Source organism: Salvelinus alpinus, chromosome 19 (genome assembly GCF_045679555.1).
Source record: "Salvelinus alpinus chromosome 19, SLU_Salpinus.1, whole genome shotgun sequence".
Lineage (NCBI taxonomy): Eukaryota > Metazoa > Chordata > Actinopteri > Salmoniformes > Salmonidae > Salvelinus > Salvelinus alpinus.
Window position 1 is genome coordinate 13,508,624 of NC_092104.1, and position 21,810 is coordinate 13,530,433.

Sequence of the window (21,810 nt, forward strand, 5' to 3'; positions counted from 1 at the left end):
AGTGGTAGTGGGGTGGTAGATTTCTCCCTTATGGCTCTAATCTGATAGTGGTAGTTGGGTGGTAGATGTCTAGTCTCCTGTATGGCTCTAATCTGATAGTGGTAGTGGGGTGGTAGATGTCTAGTCTCCTTTATGGCTCTAATCTGATAGTGGTAGTGGGGTGGTAGATGTCTAGTCTCCCTTATGGCTCTAATCTGATAGTGGTAGTGGGGTGATAGATGTCTAGTCTCCTTTATGGCTCTAATCTGATAGTGGTATTGGGGTGGTAGATGTCTAATCTCCTTTATTGCTCTAATTTGATAGTGGTAGTGGGGTGGTAGATGTCTAGTCTCCCTTATGGCTCTAATCTGGTAGTGGGGTCTTAGATGTCTCCCTTACGGCTCTAATCTGATAGTGGTAGTGGGGTGGTAGATGTCTAGTCTTCTATATGGCTCTAATCTGATAGTGGTAGTGGGGTGGTAGATGTCTAGTCTCCTTTATGGCTCTAATCTCATAGTGGTAGATGTCTAGTCTCCTTTATGGCTCTAATCTGATAGTGGTAGTGGGGTGGTAGATGTCTAGTCTCCTTTATGGCTCTAATCTGATAGTGGTAGTGGGATGATAGATGTCTAGTCTCCTTTATGGTTCTAATCTGATATCGGTAGTGAGGTGGTAGATGTCTAGTCTCCTTTATGGCTCTAATCTGACAGTAGTAGTGGGGTGGTAGATGTCTAGTCTCCCTTATGGTTCTAATCTGATAGTAGTAGTGGGGTGGTAGATGTCTAGTCTCCTTTATGGCTCTAATCTGATAGTGGTAGATGTCTAGTCTCCTTTATGGCTCTAATCTGATAGTGGTAGTGGGATGATAGATGTCTAGTCTCCTTTATGGTTCTAATCTGATATCGGTAGTGAGGTGGTAGATGTCTAGTCTCCTTTATGGCTCTAATCTGATAGTGGTAGATGTCTAGTCTCCTTTATGGATATACTATGATAGTGGTAGTGGGGTGGTAGATGTCTAGTCTCCTTTATGGCTCTAATCTGATAGTGGTAGTGGGGTGGTAGATGTCTAGTCTCCTTTATGGCTCTAATTTGATAGTGGTAGTGGGGTGGTAGATGTCTTGTCTCCCTTATGGCTCTAATCTGGTAGTGGTAGTGGGGTCTTAGATTTCTCCCTTACGGATCTAATCTGATAGTGGTAGTGGGGTGGTAGATGTCTAGTCTCCCTTATGGCTCTAATCTGATAGTGGTAGTGGGGTGGTCGATGTCTAGTGTCCTTTATGGCTCTAATCTGATAGTACTAGTGGGGTAGTAGATGTCTAGTCTCCTTTATGGCTCTAATCTGATAGTGGTAGATGTCTAATCTCCTTTATGACTCTAATCTGATAGTGGTAGTGGGGTGGTAGATGTCTAGTCTCCTTTATGGCTCTAATCTGATAGTGGTAATGGGGTGGTAGATGTCTAGTCTCCTGTATGGCTCTAATCTGATAGTGGTAGTGGGGTGGTAGATGTCTAGTCTCCCTTATGGCTCTAATCTGATAGTGGTAGTGGGGTGATAGATGTCTAGTCTCCTTTATGGCTCTAATCTGATAGTGGTAGTGGGGTGGTAGATGTCTAGTCTCCCTTATGGCTCTAATCTGATAGTAGTAGTGGGGTGGTAGATGTCTAGTCTCCTTTATGGCACTAATCTGATAGTGGTAATGGGATGGTAGATGTCTAGTCTCCTTTATGGCTCTAATCTGATAGTGGTAGTGGGGTGGTAGATGTCTAGTCTCCCTTATGGCTCTAATCTGATAGTAATAGTGGGGTGGTAGATGTCTAGTCTCCTTTATGGCTCTAATCTGATAGTGGTAGATGTCTAGTCTCCTTTATGGCTCTAATCTGATAGTGGTAGTGGGGTGGTTGATGTCTAGTCTCCTTTATGGCTCTAATGTGATATTGGTAGTGGGGTGATAGATGTCTAGTATCCTTTTTGGCTCTAATCTGATAGTGGTAGTGGGGTGGTAGATGTCTAGTCTCCTTTATGGCTCTAATCTGATAGTGGTAGTGAGGTGGTAGATGTCTAGTCTCCTTTATGGCTCTAATCTGATAGTGGTAGTGGGTGGATAGATGTCTAGTCTCCTTTATGGCTCTAATCTGATAGTGGTAGATGTCTAGGCTCCTTTATGGCTCTAATCTGATAGTGGTAGTGGGGTGGTAGATGTCTAGTCTCCTTTATGGCTCTAATCTGATAGTGGTAGTGGGGTGATAGATGTCTAGTCTCCTTTATGGCTCTAATCTGATAGTGGTAATGGGGTGGTAGATGTCTAGTCTCCTTTATGGCTATACTCTGATAGTGGTAGTGAGGTGGTAGATGTCTAGTCTCCTTTATGGCTCTAATCTGATAGTGGTAGTGGGGTGGTAGATGTCTAGTCTCCTTTATGGCTCTAATCTGATAGTGGTAGATGTCTAGTCTCCTTTATGGCTCTAATCTGATAGTGGTATTGGGGTGGTAGATGTCTAGTCTCCTTTATGGCTCTAATCTGATAGTGGTATTGGGGTGGTAGATGTCTAGTCTCCTTTATGGCTCTAATCTGATAGTGGTAGTGGGGTGGTAGATGTCTAGTCTCCTTTATGGCTATACTCTGATAGTGACAGTGAGGTGGTAGATGTCTAGTCTCCTTTATGGCTCTAATCTGATAGTGGTAGTGGGGTGGTAGATGTCTAGTCTCCTTTATGGCTCTAATCTGATAGTGGTAGATGTCTAGTCTCCTTTATGGCTCTAATCTGATAGTGGTAGTGGGGTGGTAGATGTCTAGTCTCCCTTATGGCTCTAATCTGATAGTAGTCGTGGGGTGGTAGATGTATAGTCTCCTTTATGGCTCTAATCTGATAGTGGTAGATGTCTAGTCTCCTTTATGGCTCTAATCTGATAGTGGTAGTGGGATGATAGATGTATAGTCTCCTTTATGGTTCTAATCTGATATCGGTAGTGAGGTGGTAGATGTCTAGTCTCCTTTATGGCTCTAATCTGACAGTAGTAGTGGGGTGGTAGATGTCTAGTCTCCCTTATGGCTCTAATCTGATAGTAGTAGTGGGGTGGTAGATGTCTAGTCTCCTTTATGGTCTAATCTGATAGTGGTAGTGGGGTGGTAGATGTCTAGTCTCCCTTATGGCTCTAATCTGATAGTAGTAGTGGGGTGATAGATGTCTAGTCTCCTTTATGGCTATACTCTGATAGTGGTAGTGAGGTGGTAGATGTCTTGTCTCCTTTATGGCTCTAATCTGATAGTGGTAGATGTCTAGTCTCCTTTATGGCTCTAATCTGATAGTGGTAGTGGGATGATAGATGTCTAGTCTCCTTTATGGTTCTAATCTGATATCGGTAGTGAGGTGGTAGATGTCTAGTCTCCTTTATGGCTCTAATCTGATAGTGGTAGTGGGGTGGTAGATGTCTAGTCTCCCTTATGGCTCTAATCTGATAGTAGTAGTGGGGTGGTAGATGTCTAGTCTCCTTTATGGCTCTAATCTGATAGTGGTAGATGTCTAGTCTCCTTTATGGCTCTAATCTGATAGTGGTAGTGGGGTGGTAGATGTCTAGTCTCCTTTATGGCTCTAATGTGATATTGGTAGTGGGGTGATAGATGTCTAGTCTCCGTTATGGCTCTAATCTGATAGTGGTAGTGGGGTGGTAGATGTCTAGTCTCCTTTATGGCTCTAATCTGATAGTGGTAGTGGGGTGGTAGATGTCTAGTCTTCTTTATGGCTCTAATTTGATAGTGGTAGTGGGGTGGTAGATGTCTTGTCTCCCTTATGGCTCTAATCTGGTAGTGGTAGTGGGGTCTTAGATTTCTCCCTTACGGATCTAATCTGATAGTGGTAGTGGGGTGGTAGATGTCTAGTCTCCCTTATGGCTCTAATCTGGTAGTGGTAGTGGGGTGGTAGATTTCTCCCTTATGGCTCTAATCTGATAGTGGTAGTTGGGTGGTCGATGTCTAGACTCCTTTATGGCTCTAATCTGATAGTGGTAGATGTCTAATCTCCTTTATGACTCTAATCTGATAGTGGTAGTGGGGTGGTAGATGTCTAGTCTCCTTTATGGCTCTAATCTGATAGTGGTAATGGGGTGGTAGATGTCTAGTCTCCTGTATGGCTCTAATCTGATAGTGGTAGTGGGGTGGTAGATGTCTAGTCTCCTTTATGGCTCTAATCTGATAGTGGTAGTGGGGTGGTAGATGTCTAGTCTCCCTTATGGCTCTAATCTGATAGTGGTAGTGGGGTGATAGATGTCTAGTCTCCTTTATGGCTCTAATCTGATAGTGGTATTGGGGTGGTAGATGTCTAGTCTCCTTTATGGCTCTAATTTGATAGTGGTAGTGGGGTGGTAGTTGTCTAGTCTCCCTTATGGCTCTAATCTGGTAGTGGGGTCTTAGATGTCTCCCTTACGGCTCTAATCTGATAGTGGTAGTGGGGTGGTAGATGTCTAGTCTTCTATATGGCTCTAATCTGATAGTGGTAGTGGGGTGGTAGATGTCTAGTCTCCTTTATGGCTCTAATCTCATAGTGGTAGATGTCTAGTCTCCTTTATGGCTCTAATCTGATAGTGGTAGTGGGGTGGTAGATGTCTAGTCTCCTTTATGGCTCTAATCTGATAGTGGTAGATGTCTAGTCTCCTTTATGGCTCTAATCTGATAGTGGTAGTGGGATGATAGATGTCTAGTCTCCTTTATGGTTCTAATCTGATATCGGTAGTGAGGTGGTAGATGTCTAGTCTCCTTTATGGCTCTAATCTGATAGTGGTAGTGGGGTGGTAGATGTCTAGTCTCCCTTATGGCTCTAATCTGATAGTAGTTGTGGGGTGGTAGATGTATAGTCTCCTTTATGGCTCTAATCTGATAGTGGTAGATGTCTAGTCTCCTTTATGGCTCTAATCTGATAGTGTTAGTGGGATGATAGATGTATAGTCTCCTTTATGGTTCTAATCTGATATCGGTAGTGAGGTGGTAGATGTCTAGTCTCCTTTATGGCTCTAATCTGACAGTAGTAGTGGGGTGGAAGATGTCTAGTCTCCCTTATGGCTCTAATCTGATAGTAGTAGTGGGGTGGTAGATGTCTAGTCTCCTTTATGGTCTAATCTGATAGTGGTAGTGGGGTGGTAGATGTCTAGTCTCCCTTATGGCTCTAATCTGATAGTAGTAGTGGGGTGATAGATGTCTAGTCTCCTTTATGGCTATACTCTGATAGTGGTAGTGAGGTGGTAGATGTCTAGTCTCCTTTATGGCTCTAATCTGATAGTGGTAGATGTCTAGTCTCCTTTATGGCTCTAATCTGATAGTGGTAGTGGGATGATAGATGTCTAGTCTCCTTTATGGTTCTAATCTGATATCGGTAGTGAGGTGGTAGATGTCTAGTCTCCTTTATGGCTCTAATCTGATAGTGGTAGTGGGGTGGTAGATGTCTAGTCTCCCTTATGGCTCTAATCTGATAGTAGTAGTGGGGTGGTAGATGTCTAGTCTCCTTTATGGCTCTAATCTGATAGTGGTAGATGTCTAGTCTCCTTTATGGCTCTAATCTGATAGTGGTAGTGGGGTGGTAGATGTCTAGTCTCCTTTATGGCTCTAATGTGATATTGGTAGTGGGGTGATAGATGTCTAGTCTCCGTTATGGCTCTAATCTGATAGTGGTAGTGGGGTGGTAGATGTCTAGTCTCCTTTATGGCTCTAATTTGATAGTGGTAGTGGGGTGGTAGATGTCTTGTCTCCCTTATGGCTCTAATCTGGTAGTGGTAGTGGGGTCTTAGATTTCTCCCTTACGGATCTAATCTGATAGTGGTAGTGGGGTGGTAGATGTCTAGTCTCCTTTATGGCTCTAATTTGATAGTGGTAGTGGGGTGGTAGATGTCTTGTCTCCCTTATGGCTCTAATCTGGTAGTGGTAGTGGGGTCTTAGATTTCTCCCTTACGGATCTAATCTGATAGTGGTAGTGGGGTGGTAGATGTCTAGTCTCCCTTATGGCTCTAATCTGGTAGTGGTAGTGGGGTGGTAGATTTCTCCCTTATGGCTCTAATCTGATAGTGGTAGTTGGGTGGTAGATGTCTAGTCTCCTGTATGGCTCTAATCTGATAGTGGTAGTGGGGTGGTAGATGTCTAGTCTCCTTTATGGCTCTAATCTGATAGTGGTAGTGGGGTGGTAGATGTCTAGTCTCCCTTATGGCTCTAATCTGATAGTGGTAGTGGGGTGATAGATGTCTAGTCTCCTTTATGGCTCTAATCTGATAGTGGTATTGGGGTGGTAGATGTCTAATCTCCTTTATGGCTCTAATTTGATAGTGGTAGTGGGGTGGTAGATGTCTAGTCTCCCTTATGGCTCTAATCTGGTAGTGGGGTCTTAGATGTCTCCCTTACGGCTCTAATCTGATAGTGGTAGTGGGGTGGTAGATGTCTAGTCTTCTATATGGCTCTAATCTGATAGTGGTAGTGGGGTGGTAGATGTCTAGTCTCCTTTATGGCTCTAATCTCATAGTGGTAGATGTCTAGTCTCCTTTATGGCTCTAATCTGATAGTGGTAGTGGGGTGGTAGATGTCTAGTCTCCTTTATGGCTCTAATCTGATAGTGGTAGTGGGATGATAGATGTCTAGTCTCCTTTATGGTTCTAATCTGATATCGGTAGTGAGGTGGTAGATGTCTAGTCTCCTTTATGGCTCTAATCTGACAGTAGTAGTGGGGTGGTAGATGTCTAGTCTCCCTTATGGCTCTAATCTGATAGTAGTAGTGGGGTGGTAGATGTCTAGTCTCCTTTATGGCTCTAATCTGATAGTGGTAGATGTCTAGTCTCCTTTATGGCTCTAATCTGATAGTGGTAGTGGGATGATAGATGTCTAGTCTCCTTTATGGTTCTAATCTGATATCGGTAGTGAGGTGGTAGATGTCTAGTCTCCTTTATGGCTCTAATCTGATAGTGGTAGATGTCTAGTCTCCTTTATGGATCTACTATGATAGTGGTAGTGGGGTGGTAGATGTCTAGTCTCCTTTATGGCTCTAATCTGATAGTGGTAGTGGGGTGGTAGATGTCTAGTCTCCTTTATGGCTCTAATTTGATAGTGGTAGTGGGGTGGTAGATGTCTTGTCTCCCTTATGGCTCTAATCTGGTAGTGGTAGTGGGGTCTTAGATTTCTCCCTTACGGATCTAATCTGATAGTGGTAGTGGGGTGGTAGATGTCTAGTCTCCCTTATGGCTCTAATCTGGTAGTGGTAGTGGGGTGGTAGATTTCTCCCTTATGGCTCTAATCTGATAGTGGTAGTGGGGTGGTAGATGTCTAGTCTCCTGTATGGCTCTAATCTGATAGTGGTAGTGGGGTGGTAGATGTCTAGTCTCCCTTATGGCTCTAATCTGATAGTGGTAGTGGGGTGATAGATGTCTAGTCTCCTTTATGGCTCTATTCTGATAGTGGTATTGGGGTGGTAGATGTCTAGTCTCCTTTATGGCTCTAATTTGATAGTGGTAGTGGGGTGGTAGATGTCTAGTCTCCCTTATGGCTCTAATCTGGTAGTGGGGTCTTAGATGTCTCCCTTACGGCTCTAATCTGATAGTGGTAGTGGGGTGGTAGATGTCTAGTCTTCTATATGGCTCTAATCTGATAGTGGTAGTGGGGTGGTAGATGTCTAGTCTCCTTTATGGCTCTAATCTCATAGTGGTAGATGTCTAGTCTCCTTTATGGCTCTAATCTGATAGTGGTAGTGGGGTGGTAGATGTCTAGTCTCCTTTATGGCTCTAATCTGATAGTGGTAGTGGGATGATAGATGTCTAGTCTCCTTTATGGTTCTAATCTGATATCGGTAGTGAGGTGGTAGATGTCTAGTCTCCTTTATGGCTCTAATCTGACAGTAGTAGTGGGGTGGTAGATGTCTAGTCTCCCTTATGGCTCTAATCTGATAGTAGTAGTGGGGTGGTAGATGTCTAGTCTCCTTTATGGCTCTAATCTGATAGTGGTAGATGTCTAGTCTCCTTTATGGCTCTAATCTGATAGTGGTAGTGGGGTGGTAGATGTCTAGTCTCCCTTATGGCTCTAATCTGATAGTAGTCGTGGGGTGGTAGATGTATAGTCTCCTTTATGGCTCTAATCTGATAGTGGTAGATGTCTAGTCTCCTTTATGGCTCTAATCTGATAGTGGTAGTGGGATGATAGATGTATAGTCTCCTTTATGGTTCTAATCTGATATCGGTAGTGAGGTGGTAGATGTCTAGTCTCCTTTATGGCTCTAATCTGACAGTAGTAGTGGGGTGGAAGATGTCTAGTCTCCCTTATGGCTCTAATCTGATAGTAGTAGTGGGGTGGTAGATGTCTAGTCTCCTTTATGGTCTAATCTGATAGTGGTAGTGGGGTGGTAGATGTCTAGTCTCCCTTATGGCTCTAATCTGATAGTAGTAGTGGGGTGATAGATGTCTAGTCTCCTTTATGGCTATACTCTGATAGTGGTAGTGAGGTGGTAGATGTCTAGTCTCCTTTATGGCTCTAATCTGATAGTGGTAGTGGGATGATAGATGTCTAGTCTCCTTTATGGTTCTAATCTGATATCGGTAGTGAGGTGGTAGATGTCTAGTCTCCTTTATGGCTCTAATCTGATAGTGGTAGTGGGGTGGTAGATGTCTAGTCTCCCTTATGGCTCTAATCTGATAGTAGTAGTGGGGTGGTAGATGTCTAGTCTCCTTTATGGCTCTAATCTGATAGTGGTAGATGTCTAGTCTCCTTTATGGCTCTAATCTGATAGTGGTAGTGGGGTGGTAGATGTCTAGTCTCCTTTATGGCTCTAATGTGATATTGGTAGTGGGGTGATAGATGTCTAGTCTCCGTTATGGCTCTAAACTGATAGTGGTAGTGGGGTGGTAGATGTCTAGTCTCCTTTATGGCTCTAATCTGATAGTGGTAGTGGGGTGGTAGATGTCTAGTCTCCTTTATGGCTCTAATTTGATAGTGGTAGTGGGGTGGTAGATGTCTTGTCTCCCTTATGGCTCTAATCTGGTAGTGGTAGTGGGGTCTTAGATTTCTCCCTTACGGATCTAATCTGATAGTGGTAGTGGGGTGGTAGATGTCTAGTCTCCCTTATGGCTCTAATCTGGTAGTGGTAGTGGGGTGGTAGATTTCTCCCTTATGGCTCTAATCTGATAGTGGTAGTTGGGTGGTAGATGTCTAGTCTCCTGTATGGCTCTAATCTGATAGTGGTAGTGGGGTGGTAGATGTCTAGTCTCCCTTATGGCTCTAATCTGATAGTGGTAGTGGGGTGGTAGATGTCTAGTCTCCTTTATGGCTCTAATCTGATAGTGGTAGTGGGGTGATAGATGTCTAGTCTCCTTTATGGCTCTAATCTGATAGTGGTATTGGGGTGGTAGATGTCTAATCTCCTTTATGGCTCTAATTTGATAGTGGTAGTGGGGTGGTAGATGTCTAGTCTCCCTTATGGCTCTAATCTGGTAGTGGGGTCTTAGATGTCTCCCTTACGGCTCTAATCTGATAGTGGTAGTGGGGTGGTAGATGTCTAGTCTTCTATATGGCTCTAATCTGATAGTGGTAGTGGGGTGGTAGATGTCTAGTCTCCTTTATGGCTCTAATCTCATAGTGGTAGATGTCTAGTCTCCTTTATGGCTCTAATCTGATAGTGGTAGTGGGGTGGTAGATGTCTAGTCTCCTTTATGGCTCTAATCTGATAGTGGTAGTGGGATGATAGATGTCTAGTCTCCTTTATGGTTCTAATCTGATATCGGTAGTGAGGTGGTAGATGTCTAGTCTCCTTTATGGCTCTAATCTGACAGTAGTAGTGGGGTGGTAGATGTCTAGTCTCCCTTATGGCTCTAATCTGATAGTAGTAGTGGGGTGGTAGATGTCTAGTCTCCTTTATGGCTCTAATCTGATAGTGGTAGATGTCTAGTCTCCTTTATGGCTCTAATCTGATAGTGGTAGTGGGATGATAGATGTCTAGTCTCCTTTATGGTTCTAATCTGATATCGGTAGTGAGGTGGTAGATGTCTAGTCTCCTTTATGGCTCTAATCTGATAGTGGTAGATGTCTAGTCTCCTTTATGGATATACTATGATAGTGGTAGTGGGGTGGTAGATGTCTAGTCTCCTTTATGGCTCTAATCTGATAGTGGTAGTGGGGTGGTAGATGTCTAGTCTCCTTTATGGCTCTAATTTGATAGTGGTAGTGGGGTGGTAGATGTCTTGTCTCCCTTATGGCTCTAATCTGGTAGTGGTAGTGGGGTCTTAGATTTCTCCCTTACGGATCTAATCTGATAGTGGTAGTGGGGTGGTAGATGTCTAGTCTCCCTTATGGCTCTAATCTGGTAGTGGTAGTGGGGTGGTAGATTTCTCCCTTATGGCTCTAATCTGATAGTGGTAGTGGGGTGGTAGATGTCTAGTCTCCTGTATGGCTCTAATCTGATAGTGGTAGTGGGGTGGTAGATGTCTAGTCTCCCTTATGGCTCTAATCTGATAGTGGTAGTGGGGTGATAGATGTCTAGTCTCCTTTATGGCTCTAATCTGATAGTGGTATTGGGGTGGTAGATGTCTAGTCTCCTTTATGGCTCTAATCTGATAGTGGTAGTGGGGTGGTAGATGTCTAGTCTCCCTTATGGCTCTAATCTGGTAGTGGGGTCTTAGATGTCTCCCTTACGGCTCTAATCTGATAGTGGTAGTGGGGTGGTAGATGTCTAGTCTTCTATATGGCTCTAATCTGATAGTGGTAGTGGGGTGGTAGATGTCTAGTCTCCTTTATGGCTCTAATCTCATAGTGGTAGATGTCTAGTCTCCTTTATGGCTCTAATCTGATAGTGGTAGTGGGGTGGTAGATGTCTAGTCTCCTTTATGGCTCTAATCTGATAGTGGTAGTGGGATGATAGATGTCTAGTCTCCTTTATGGTTCTAATCTGATATCGGTAGTGAGGTGGTAGATGTCTAGTCTCCTTTATGGCTCTAATCTGACAGTAGTAGTGGGGTGGTAGATGTCTAGTCTCCCTTATGGCTCTAATCTGATAGTAGTAGTGGGGTGGTAGATGTCTAGTCTCCTTTATGGCTCTAATCTGATAGTGGTAGATGTCTAGTCTCCTTTATGGCTCTAATCTGATAGTGGTAGTGGGATGATAGATGTCTAGTCTCCTTTATGGTTCTAATCTGATATCGGTAGTGAGGTGGTAGATGTCTAGTCTCCTTTATGGCTCTAATCTGATAGTGGTAGATGTCTAGTCTCCTTTATGGATATACTATGATAGTGGTAGTGGGGTGGTAGATGTCTAGTCTCCTTATAGCTCTAATCTGATAGTGGTAGTGAGGTGGTAGATGTCTAGTCTCCTTTATGGCTCTAATCTGATAGTGGTAGTGGGGTGATAGATGTCTAGTCTCCTTTATGGCTCTAATCTGATAGTGGTAGATGTCTAGTCTCCTTTATGGCTCTAATGTGATATTGGTAGTGGGGTGATAGATGTCTAGTCTCCTTTATGGCTCTAATCTGATAGTGGTAGTGGGGTGGTAGATGTCTAGTCTCCTTTATGGCTCTAATCTGATAGTGGTAGTGGGGTGGAAGATGTATAGTCTCCTTTATGGCTCTAATTTGATAGTGGTAGTGGGGTGGTAGATGTCTAGTCTCCCTTATGGCTCTAATCTGGTAGTGGTAGTGGGGTCTTAGATTTTTCCCTTACGGCTCTAATCTGATAGTGGTAGTGGGGTGGTAGATGTCTAGTCTTCTTTATGGCTCTAATCTGATAGTGGTAGTGGGGTGGTAGATGTCTAGTCTCCCTTATGGCTCTAATCTGGTAGTGGTAGTGGGGTGGTAGATTTCTCCCTTATGGCTCTAATCTGATAGTGGTAGTGGGGTGGTCGATGTCTAGTGTCCTTTATGGCTCTAATCTGATAGTACTAGTGGGGTGGTAGATGTCTAGTCTCCTTTATGGCTCTAATCTGATAGTGGTAGTGGGGTGATAGATGTCTAGTCTCCTTTATGGCTCTAATCTGATAGTGGTATTGGGGTGGTAGATATCTAGTCTCCTTTATGGCTCTAATCTGATAGTGGTAGTGGGGTGGTAGATGTCTAGTCTCCTTTATGGCTCTAATCTGATAGTGGTAGTGGGGTGATAGATGTCTAGTCTCCTTTATGGCTCTAATCTGAGTGGTAGTGGTAGATGTCTAGTCTCCTTTATGGCTATACTCTGATAGTGGTAGTGAGGTGGTAGATGTCTAGTCTCCTTTATGGCTCTAATCTGATAGTGGTAGTGGGGTGGTAGATGTCTAGTCTCCTTTATGCCTCTAATCTGATAGTGGTAGATGTCTAGTCTCCTTTATGGCTCTAATCTGATAGTGGTATTGGGGTGGTAGATGTCTAGTCTCCTTTATGGCTCTAATCTGATAGTGGTATTGGGGTGGTAGATGTCTAGTCTCCTTTATGGCTCTAATCTGATAGTGGTAGTGGGGTGGTAGATGTCTAGTCTCCTTTATGGCTCTAATCTGATAGTGGTAGTGGGGTGATAGATGTCTAGTCTCATTTATGGCTCTAATCTGATAGTGGTAGTGGGGTGGTAGATGTCTAGTCTCCTTTATGGCTCTAATCTGATAGTGGTAGTGGGGTGGTAGATGTCTAGTCTCCTTTATGGCTCTAATCTGATAGTGGTAGTGGGGTGATAGATGTCTAGTCTCATTTATGGCTCTAATCTGATAGTGGTAGTGGGGTGGTAGATGTCTAGTCTCCTTTATGGCTCTAATCTGATAGTGGTATATGTCTAGTCTCCTTTATGGCTCTAATCTGATAGTGGTAGTGGGATGATAGATGTCTAGTCTCCTTTATGGTTCTAATCTGATAGTGGTAGTGGGGTGGTAGATGTCTAGTCTCCTTTATGGCTCTAATCTGATAGTGGTAGTGGGGTGGTAGATGTCTAGTCTCCCTTATGGCTCTAATCTGATAGTAGTCGTGGGGTGGTAGATGTATAGTCTCCTTTATGGCTCTAATCTGATAGTGGTAGTGGGATGATAGATGTATAGTCTCCTTTATGGTTCTAATCTGATATCGGTAGTGAGGTGGTAGATGTCTAGTCTCCTTTATGGCTCTAATCTGGTAGTGGTAGTGGGGTGGTAGATTTCTCCCTTATGGCTCTAATCCAATAGTGGTAGTGGGGTGGTCGATGTCTAGTGTCCTTTATGGCTCTAATCTGATAGTACTAGTGGGGTGGTAGATGTCTAGTCTCCTTTATGGCTCTAATCTGATAGTGGTAGTGGGGTGATAGATGTCTAGTCTCCTTTATGGCTCTAATCTGATAGTGGTATTGGGGTGGTAGATGTCTAGTCTCCTTTATTGCTCTAATCTGATAGTGGTAGTGGGGTGGTAGATGTCTAGTCTCCTTTATGGCTCTAATCTGATAGTGGTAGTGGGGTGATAGATGTCTAGTCTCCTTTATGGCTCTAATCTGATAGTGGTAATGGGGTGGTAGATGTCTAGTCTCATTTATGGCTATACTCTGATAGTGGTAGTGAGGTGGTAGATGTCTAGTCCCCTTTATGGCTCTAATCTGATAGTGGTAGTGGGGTGGTAGATGTCTAGTCTCCTTTATGGCTCTAATCTGATAGTGGTAGATGTCTAGTCTCCTTTATGGCTCTAATCTGATAGTGGTAGTGGGATGATAGATGTCTAGTCTCCTTTATGGTTCTAATCTGATAGTGGTAGTGAGGTGGTAGATGTCTAGTCTCCTTTATGGCTCTAATCTGACAGTAGTAGTGGGGTGGTAGATGTCTAGTCTCCCTTATGGCTCTAATCTGATAGTGGTAGTGGGGTGGTAGATGTCTAGTCTCCCTTATGGCTCTAATCTGATAGTAGTAGTGGGGTGGTAGATGTCTAGTCTCCTTTATGGCTCTAATCTGATAGTGGTAGATGTCTAGTCTCCTTTATGGCTCTAATCTGATAGTGGTAGTGGGGTGGTAGATGTCTAGTCTCCCTTATGGCTCTAATCTGGTAGTGGTAGTGGGGTCTTAGATTTCTCCCTTACGGTTCTAATCTGATAGTGGTAGTGGGGTGGTAGATGTCTAGTCTTCTTTATGGCTCTAATCTGATAGTGGTAGTGGGGTGGTAGATGTCTAGACTCCTTTATGGCTCTAATCTGATAGTGGTAGATGTCTAGTCACCTTTATGGCTCTAATCTGATAGTGGTAGATGTCTAGTCTCCTTTATGGCTCTAATCTGATAGTGGTAGTGGGATGATAGATGTCTAGTCTCCTTTATGGTTCTAATCTGATAGTGGTAGTGGGGTGGTAGATGTCTAGTCTCCTTTATGCCTCTAATCTGATAGTGGTAGATGTCTAGTCTCCTTTATGGCTCTAATCTGATAGTGGTATTGGGGTGGTAGATGTCTAGTCTCCTTTATGGCTCTAATCTGATAGTGGTATTGGGGAGGTAGATGTCTAGTCTCCTTTATGGCTCTAATCTGATAGTGGTAGTGGGGTGGTAGATGTCTAGTCTCCTTTATGGCTCTAATCTGATAGTGGTAGTGGGGTGATAGATGTCTAGTCTCATTTATGGCTCTAATCTGATAGTGGTAATGGGGTGGTAGATGTCTAGTCTCCTTTATGGCTATACTCTGATAGTGGTAGTGAGGTGGTAGATGTCTAGTCTCCTTTATGGCTCTAATCTGATAGTGGTAGTGGGGTGGTAGATGTCTAGTCTCCTTTATGGCTCTAATCTGATAGTGGTATATGTCTAGTCTCCTTTATGGCTCTAATCTGATAGTGGTAGTGGGATGATAGATGTCTAGTCTCCTTTATGGTTCTAATCTGATATCGGTAGTGAGGTGGTAGATGTCTAGTCTCCTTTATGGCTCTAATCTGATAGTGGTAGTGGGGTGGTAGATGTCTAGTCTCCCTTATGGCTCTAATCTGATAGTAGTCGTGGGGTGGTAGATGTATAGTCTCCTTTATGGCTCTAATCTGATAGTGGTAGTGGGATGATAGATGTATAGTCTCCTTTATGGTTCTAATCTGATATCGGTAGTGAGGTGGTAGATGTCTAGTCTCCTTTATGGCTCTAATCTGGTAGTGGTAGTGGGGTGGTAGATTTCTCCCTTATGGCTCTAATCCAATAGTGGTAGTGGGGTGGTCGATGTCTAGTGTCCTTTATGGCTCTAATCTGATAGTACTAGTGGGGTGGTAGATGTCTAGTCTCCTTTATGGCTCTAATCTGATAGTGGTAGTGGGGTGATAGATGTCTAGTCTCCTTTATGGCTCTAATCTGATAGTGGTATTGGGGTGGTAGATGTCTAGTCTCCTTTATTGCTCTAATCTGATAGTGGTAGTGGGGTGGTAGATGTCTAGTCTCCTTTATGGCTCTAATCTGATAGTGGTAGTGGGGTGATAGATGTCTAGTCTCCTTTATGGCTCTAATCTGATAGTGGTAATGGGGTGGTAGATGTCTAGTCTCCTTTATGGCTATACTCTGATAGTGGTAGTGAGGTGGTAGATGTCTAGTCTCCTTTATGGCTCTAATCTGATAGTGGTAGTGGGGTGGTAGATGTCTAGTCTCCTTTATGGCTCTAATCTGATAGTGGTAGATGTCTAGTCTCCTTTATGGCTCTAATCTGATAGTGGTAGTGGGATGATAGATGTCTAGTCTCCTTTATGGTTCTAATCTGATAGTGGTAGTGAGGTGGTAGATGTCTAGTCTCCTTTATGGCTCTAATCTGACAGTAGTAGTGGGGTGGTAGATGTCTAGTCTCCCTTATGGCTCTAATCTGATAGTGGTAGTGGGGTGGTAGATGTCTAGTCTCCCTTATGGCTCTAATCTGATAGTAGTAGTGGGGTGGTAGATGTCTAGTCTCCTTTATGGCTCTAATCTGATAGTGGTAGATGTCTAGTCTCCTTTATGGCTCTAATCTGATAGTGGTAGTGGGGTGGTAGATGTCTAGTCTCCCTTATGGCTCTAATCTGGTAGTGGTAGTGGGGTCTTAGATTTCTCCCTTACGGTTCTAATCTGATAGTGGTAGTGGGGTGGTAGATGTCTAGTCTTCTTTATGGCTCTAATCTGATAGTGGTAGTGGGGTGGTAGATGTCTAGAATCCTTTATGGCTCTAATCTGATAGTGGTAGATGTCTAGTCTCCTTTATGGCTCTAATCTGATAGTGGTAGTGGGATGATAGATGTCTAGTCTCCTTTATGGTTCTAATCTGATATCGGTAGTGAGGTGGTAGATGTCTAGTCTCCTTTATGGCTCTAATCTGATAGTGGTAGTGGGGTGGTAGATGTCTAGTCTCCCTTATGGCTCTAATCTGATAGTAGTCGTGGGGTGGTAGATGTATAGTCTCCTTTATGGCTCTAATCTGATAGTGGTAGTGGGATGATAGATGTATAGTCTCCTTTATGGTTCTAATCTGATATCGGTAGTGAGGTGGTAGATGTCTAGTCTCCTTTATGGCTCTAATCTGGTAGTGGTAGTGGGGTGGTAGATTTCTCCCTTATGGCTCTAATCCAATAGTGGTAGTGGGGTGGTCGATGTCTAGTGTCCTTTATGGCTCTAATCTGATAGTACTAGTGGGGTGGTAGATGTCTAGTCTCCTTTATGGCTCTAATCTGATAGTGGTAGTGGGGTGATAGATGTCTAGTCTCCTTTATGGCTCTAATCTGATAGTGGTATTGGGGTGGTAGATGTCTAGTCTCCTTTATTGCTCTAATCTGATAGTGGTAGTGGGGTGGTAGATGTCTAGTCTCCTTTATGGCTCTAATCTGATAGTGGTAGTGGGGTGATAGATGTCTAGTCTCCTTTATGGCTCTAATCTGATAGTGGTAATGGGGTGGTAGATGTCTAGTCTCCTTTATGGCTATACTCTGATAGTGGTAGTGAGGTGGTAGATGTCTAGTCTCCTTTATGGCTCTAATCTGATAGTGGTAGTGGGGTGGTAGATGTCTAGTCTCCTTTATGGCTCTAATCTGATAGTGGTAGATGTCTAGTCTCCTTTATGGCTCTAATCTGATAGTGGTAGTGGGATGATAGATGTCTAGTCTCCTTTATGGTTCTAATCTGATAGTGGTAGTGAGGTGGTAGATGTCTAGTCTCCTTTATGGCTCTAATCTGACAGTAGTAGTGGGGTGGTAGATGTCTAGTCTCCCTTATGGCTCTAATCTGATAGTGGTAGTGGGGTGGTAGATGTCTAGTCTCCCTTATGGCTCTAATCTGATAGTAGTAGTGGGGTGGTAGATGTCTAGTCTCCTTTATGGCTCTAATCTGATAGTGGTAGATGTCTAGTCTCCTTTATGGCTCTAATCTGATAGTGGTAGTGGGGTGGTAGATGTCTAGTCTCCCTTATGGCTCTAATCTGGTAGTGGTAGTGGGGTCTTAGATTTCTCCCTTACGGTTCTAATCTGATAGTGGTAGTGGGGTGGTAGATGTCTAGTCTTCTTTATGGCTCTAATCTGATAGTGGTAGTGGGGTGGTAGATGTCTAGACTCCTTTATGGCTCTAATCTGATAGTGGTAGATGTCTAGTCTCCTTTATGGCTCTAATCTGATAGTGGTAGATGTCTAGTCTCCTTTATGGCTCTAATCTGATAGTGGTAGTGGGATGATAGATGTCTAGTCTCCTTTATGGTTCTAATCTGATAGTGGTAGTGAGGTGGTAGATGTCTAGTCTCCTTTATGGCTCTAATCTGACAGTAGTAGTGGGGTGGTAGATGTCTAGTCTCCCTTATGGCTCTAATCTGATAGTAGTAGTGGGGTGTTAGATGTCTAGTCTCCTTTATGGCTCTAATCTGATAGTGGTAGTGGGATGATAGATGTCTAGTCTCCTTTATGGTTCTAATCTGATATCGGTAGTGAGGTGGTAGATGTCTAGTCTCCTTTATGGCTCTAATCTGATAGTGGTAGTGGGGTGGTAGATGTCTAGTCTCCCTTATGGCTCTAATCTGATAGTAGTCGTGGGGTGGTAGATGTATAGTCTCCTTTATGGCTCTAATCTGATAGTGGTAGTGGGATGATAGATGTATAGTCTCCTTTATGGTTCTAATCTGATATCGGTAGTGAGGTGGTAGATGTCTAGTCTCCTTTATGGCTCTAATCTGGTAGTGGTAGTGGGGTGGTAGATTTCTCCCTTATGGCTCTAATCCAATAGTGGTAGTGGGGTGGTCGATGTCTAGTGTCCTTTATGGCTCTAATCTGATAGTACTAGTGGGGTGGTAGATGTCTAGTCTCCTTTATGGCTCTAATCTGATAGTGGTAGTGGGGTGATAGATGTCTAGTCCCCTTTATGGCTCTAATCTGATAGTGGTATTGGGGTGGTAGATGTCTAGTCTCCTTTATTGCTCTAATCTGATAGTGGTAGTGGGGTGGTAGATGTCTAGTCTCCTTTATGGCTCTAATCTGATAGTGGTAGTGGGGTGATAGATGTCTAGTCTCCTTTATGGCTCTAATCTGATAGTGGTAATGGGGTGGTAGATGTCTAGTCTCCTTTATGGCTATACTCTGATAGTGGTAGTGAGGTGGTAGATGTCTAGTCTCCTTTATGGCTCTAATCTGATAGTGGTAGTGGGGTGGTAGATGTCTAGTCTCCTTTATGGCTCTAATCTGATATAGTGGTAGTGGGGTGATAGATGTCTAGTCTCCTTTATGGCTCTAATCTGATAGTGGTAGTGGGGTGGTAGATGTCTAGTCTCCTTTATGGCTCTAATCTGACAGTAGTAGTGGGGTGGTAGATGTCTAGTCTCCCTTATGGCTCTAATCTGATAGTAGTAGTGGGGTGGTAGATGTCTAGTCTCCCTTATGGCTCTAATCTGATAGTAGTAGTATGGGTGGTAGAGTCTCCTTTATGGCTCTAATCTGATAGTGGTAGTAGTGGTAGATGTCTAGTCTCCTTTATGGCTCTAATTTGATAGTGGTAGTGGGGTGGTAGATGTCTAGTCTCCCTTATGGCTCTAATCTGGTAGTGGTAGTGGGGTCTTAGATTTCTCCCTTACGGCTCTAATCTGATAGTGGTAGTGGGGTGGTAGATGTCTAGTCTTCTTTATGGCTCTAATCTGATAGTGGTAGTGGGGTGGTAGATGTCTAGACTCCTTTATGGCTCTAATCTGATAGTGGTAGATGTCTAGTCTCCTTTATGGCTCTAATCTGATAGTGGTAGATGTCTAGTCTCCTTTATGGCTCTAATCTGATAGTGGTAGTGGGATGATAGATGTCTAGTCTCCTTTATGGTTCTAATCTGATAGTGGTAGTGAGGTGGTAGATGTCTAGTCTCCTTTATGGCTCTAATCTGACAGTAGTAGTGGGGTGGTAGATGTCTAGTCTCCCTTATGGCTCTAATCTGATAGTAGTAGTGGGGTGTTAGATGTCTAGTCTCCTTTATGGCTCTAATCTGATAGTGGTAGTGGGGTGGTAGATTTCTAGTCTCCCTTATGGCTCTAATCTGATAGTAGTAGTGGGGTGGTAGATGTCTAGTCTCCTTTATGGCTCTAATCTGATAGTGGTAGTGGGGTGATAGATGTCTAGTCTCCTTTATGGCTCTAATCTGATAGTGGTAATGGGGTGGTAGATGTCTAGTCTCTTTATGGCTATACTCTGATAGTGGTAGTGAGGTGGTAGATGTCTAGTCTCCTTTATGGCTCTAATCTGATAGTGGTAGTGGGGTGGTAGATGTCTAGTCTCCCTTATGGCTCTAATCTGGTAGTGGTAGTGGGGTCTTAGATTTCTCCCTTACGGTTCTAATCTGATAGTGGTAGTGGGGTGGTAGATGTCTAGTCTTCTTTATGGCTCTAATCTGATAGTGGTAGTGGGGTGGTAGATGTCTAGACTCCTTTATGGCTCTAATCTGATAGTGGTAGATGTCTAGTCTCCTTTATGGCTCTAATCTGATAGTGGTAGATGTCTAGTCTCCTTTATGGCTCTAATCTGATAGTGGTAGTGGGATGATAGATGTCTAGTCTCCTTTATGGTTCTAATCTGATAGTGGTAGTGAGGTGGTAGATGTCTAGTCTTCTTTATGGCTCTAATCTGACAGTAGTAGTGGGGTGGTAGATGTCTAGTCTCCCTTATGGCTCTAATCTGATAGTAGTAGTTGGGTGATAGATGTCTAGTCTCCTTTATGGCTCTAATCTGATAGTGGTAGTGGGGTGGTAGATGTCTAGTCTCCCTTATGGCTCTAATCTGATAGTAGTAGTGGGGTGGTAGATGTCTAGTCTCCTTTATGGCTCTAATCTGATAGTGGTAGTGGGGTGATAGATGTCTAGTCTCCTTTATGGCTCTAATCTGATAGTGGTAATGGGGTGGTAGATGTCTAGTCTCCTTTATGGCTATACTCTGATAGTGGTAGTGAGGTGGTAGATGTCTAGTCTCCTTTATGGCTCTAATCTGATAGTGGTAGTGGGGTGGTAGATGTCTAGTCTCCTTTATGGCTCTAATCTGATAGTGGTAGATGTCTAGTCTCCTTTATGGCTCTAATCTGATAGTGGTAGTGGGATGATAGATGTCTAGTCTCCTTTATGGTTCTAATCTGATATCGGTAGTGAGGTGGTAGATGTCTAGTCTCCTTTATGGCTCTAATCTGATAGTGGTAGTGGGGTGGTAGATGTCTAGTCTCCCTTATGGCTCTAATCTGATAGTAGTAGTGGGGTGGTAGATGTCTAGTCTCCTTTATGGCTCTAATATGATAGTGGTAGATGTCTAGTCTCCTTTATGGCTATAATCTGATAGTGGTAGTGGGGTGGTAGATGTCTAGTCTCCTTTATGGCTCTAATCTGATAGTGGTAGTGGGGTGGTAGATGTCTAGTCTCCTTTATGGCTCTAATTTGATAGTGGTAGTGGGGTGGTAGATGTCTTGTCTCCCTTATGGCTCTAATCTGGTAGTGGTAGTGGGGTCTTAGATTTCTCCCTTACGGATCTAATCTGATAGTGGTAGTGGGGTGGTAGATGTCTAGTCTCCCTTATGGCTCTAATCTGGTAGTGGTAGTGGGGTGGTAGATTTCTCCCTTATGGCTCTAATCTCAAATCTGATAGTGGTAGTGGGTTGGTCGATGTCTAGTCTCCTTTATGGCTCTAATCTGATAGTGGTAGATGTCCAATCTCCTTAATGACTCTAATCTGATAGTGGTAGTGGGGTGGTAGATGTCTAGTCTCCTTTATGGCTCTAATCTGATAGTGGTAATGGGGTGGTAGATGTCTAGTCTCCTGTATGGCTCTAATCTGATAGTGGTAGTGGGGTGGTAGATGTCTAGTCTCCCTTATGGCTCTAATCTGATAGTGGTAGTGGGGTGATAGATGTCTAGTCTCCTTTATGGCTCTAATCTGATAGTGGTAGTGGGGTGATAGATGTCTAGTCTCCTTTATGGCTCTAATCTGATAGTGGTATTGGGGTGGTAGATGTCTAGTCTCCTTTATGGCTCTAATTTGATAGTGGTAGTGGGGTGGTAGATGTCTAGTCTCCCTTACGGCTCTAATCTGATAGTGGTAGTGGGGTGGTAGATGTCTAGTCTTCTATATGGCTCTAATCCGATAGTGGTAGTGGGGTGGTAGATGTCTAGTCTCCTTTATGGCTCTAATCTGATAGTGGTAGATGTCTAGTCTCCTTTATGGCTCTAATCTGATAGTGGTAGTGGGGTGGTAGATGTCTAGTCTCCTTTATGGCTCTAATCTGATAGTGGTAGATGTCTAGTCTCCTTTATGGCTCTAATCTGATAGTGGTAGTGGGATGATAGATGTCTAGTCTCCTTTATGGTTCTAATCTGATATCGGTAGTGAGGTGGTAGATGTCTAGTCTCCTTTATGGCTCTAATCTGACAGTAGTAGTGGGGTGGTAGATGTCTAGTCTCCCTTATGGCTCTAATCTGATAGTAGTAGTGGGGTGGTAGATGTCTAGT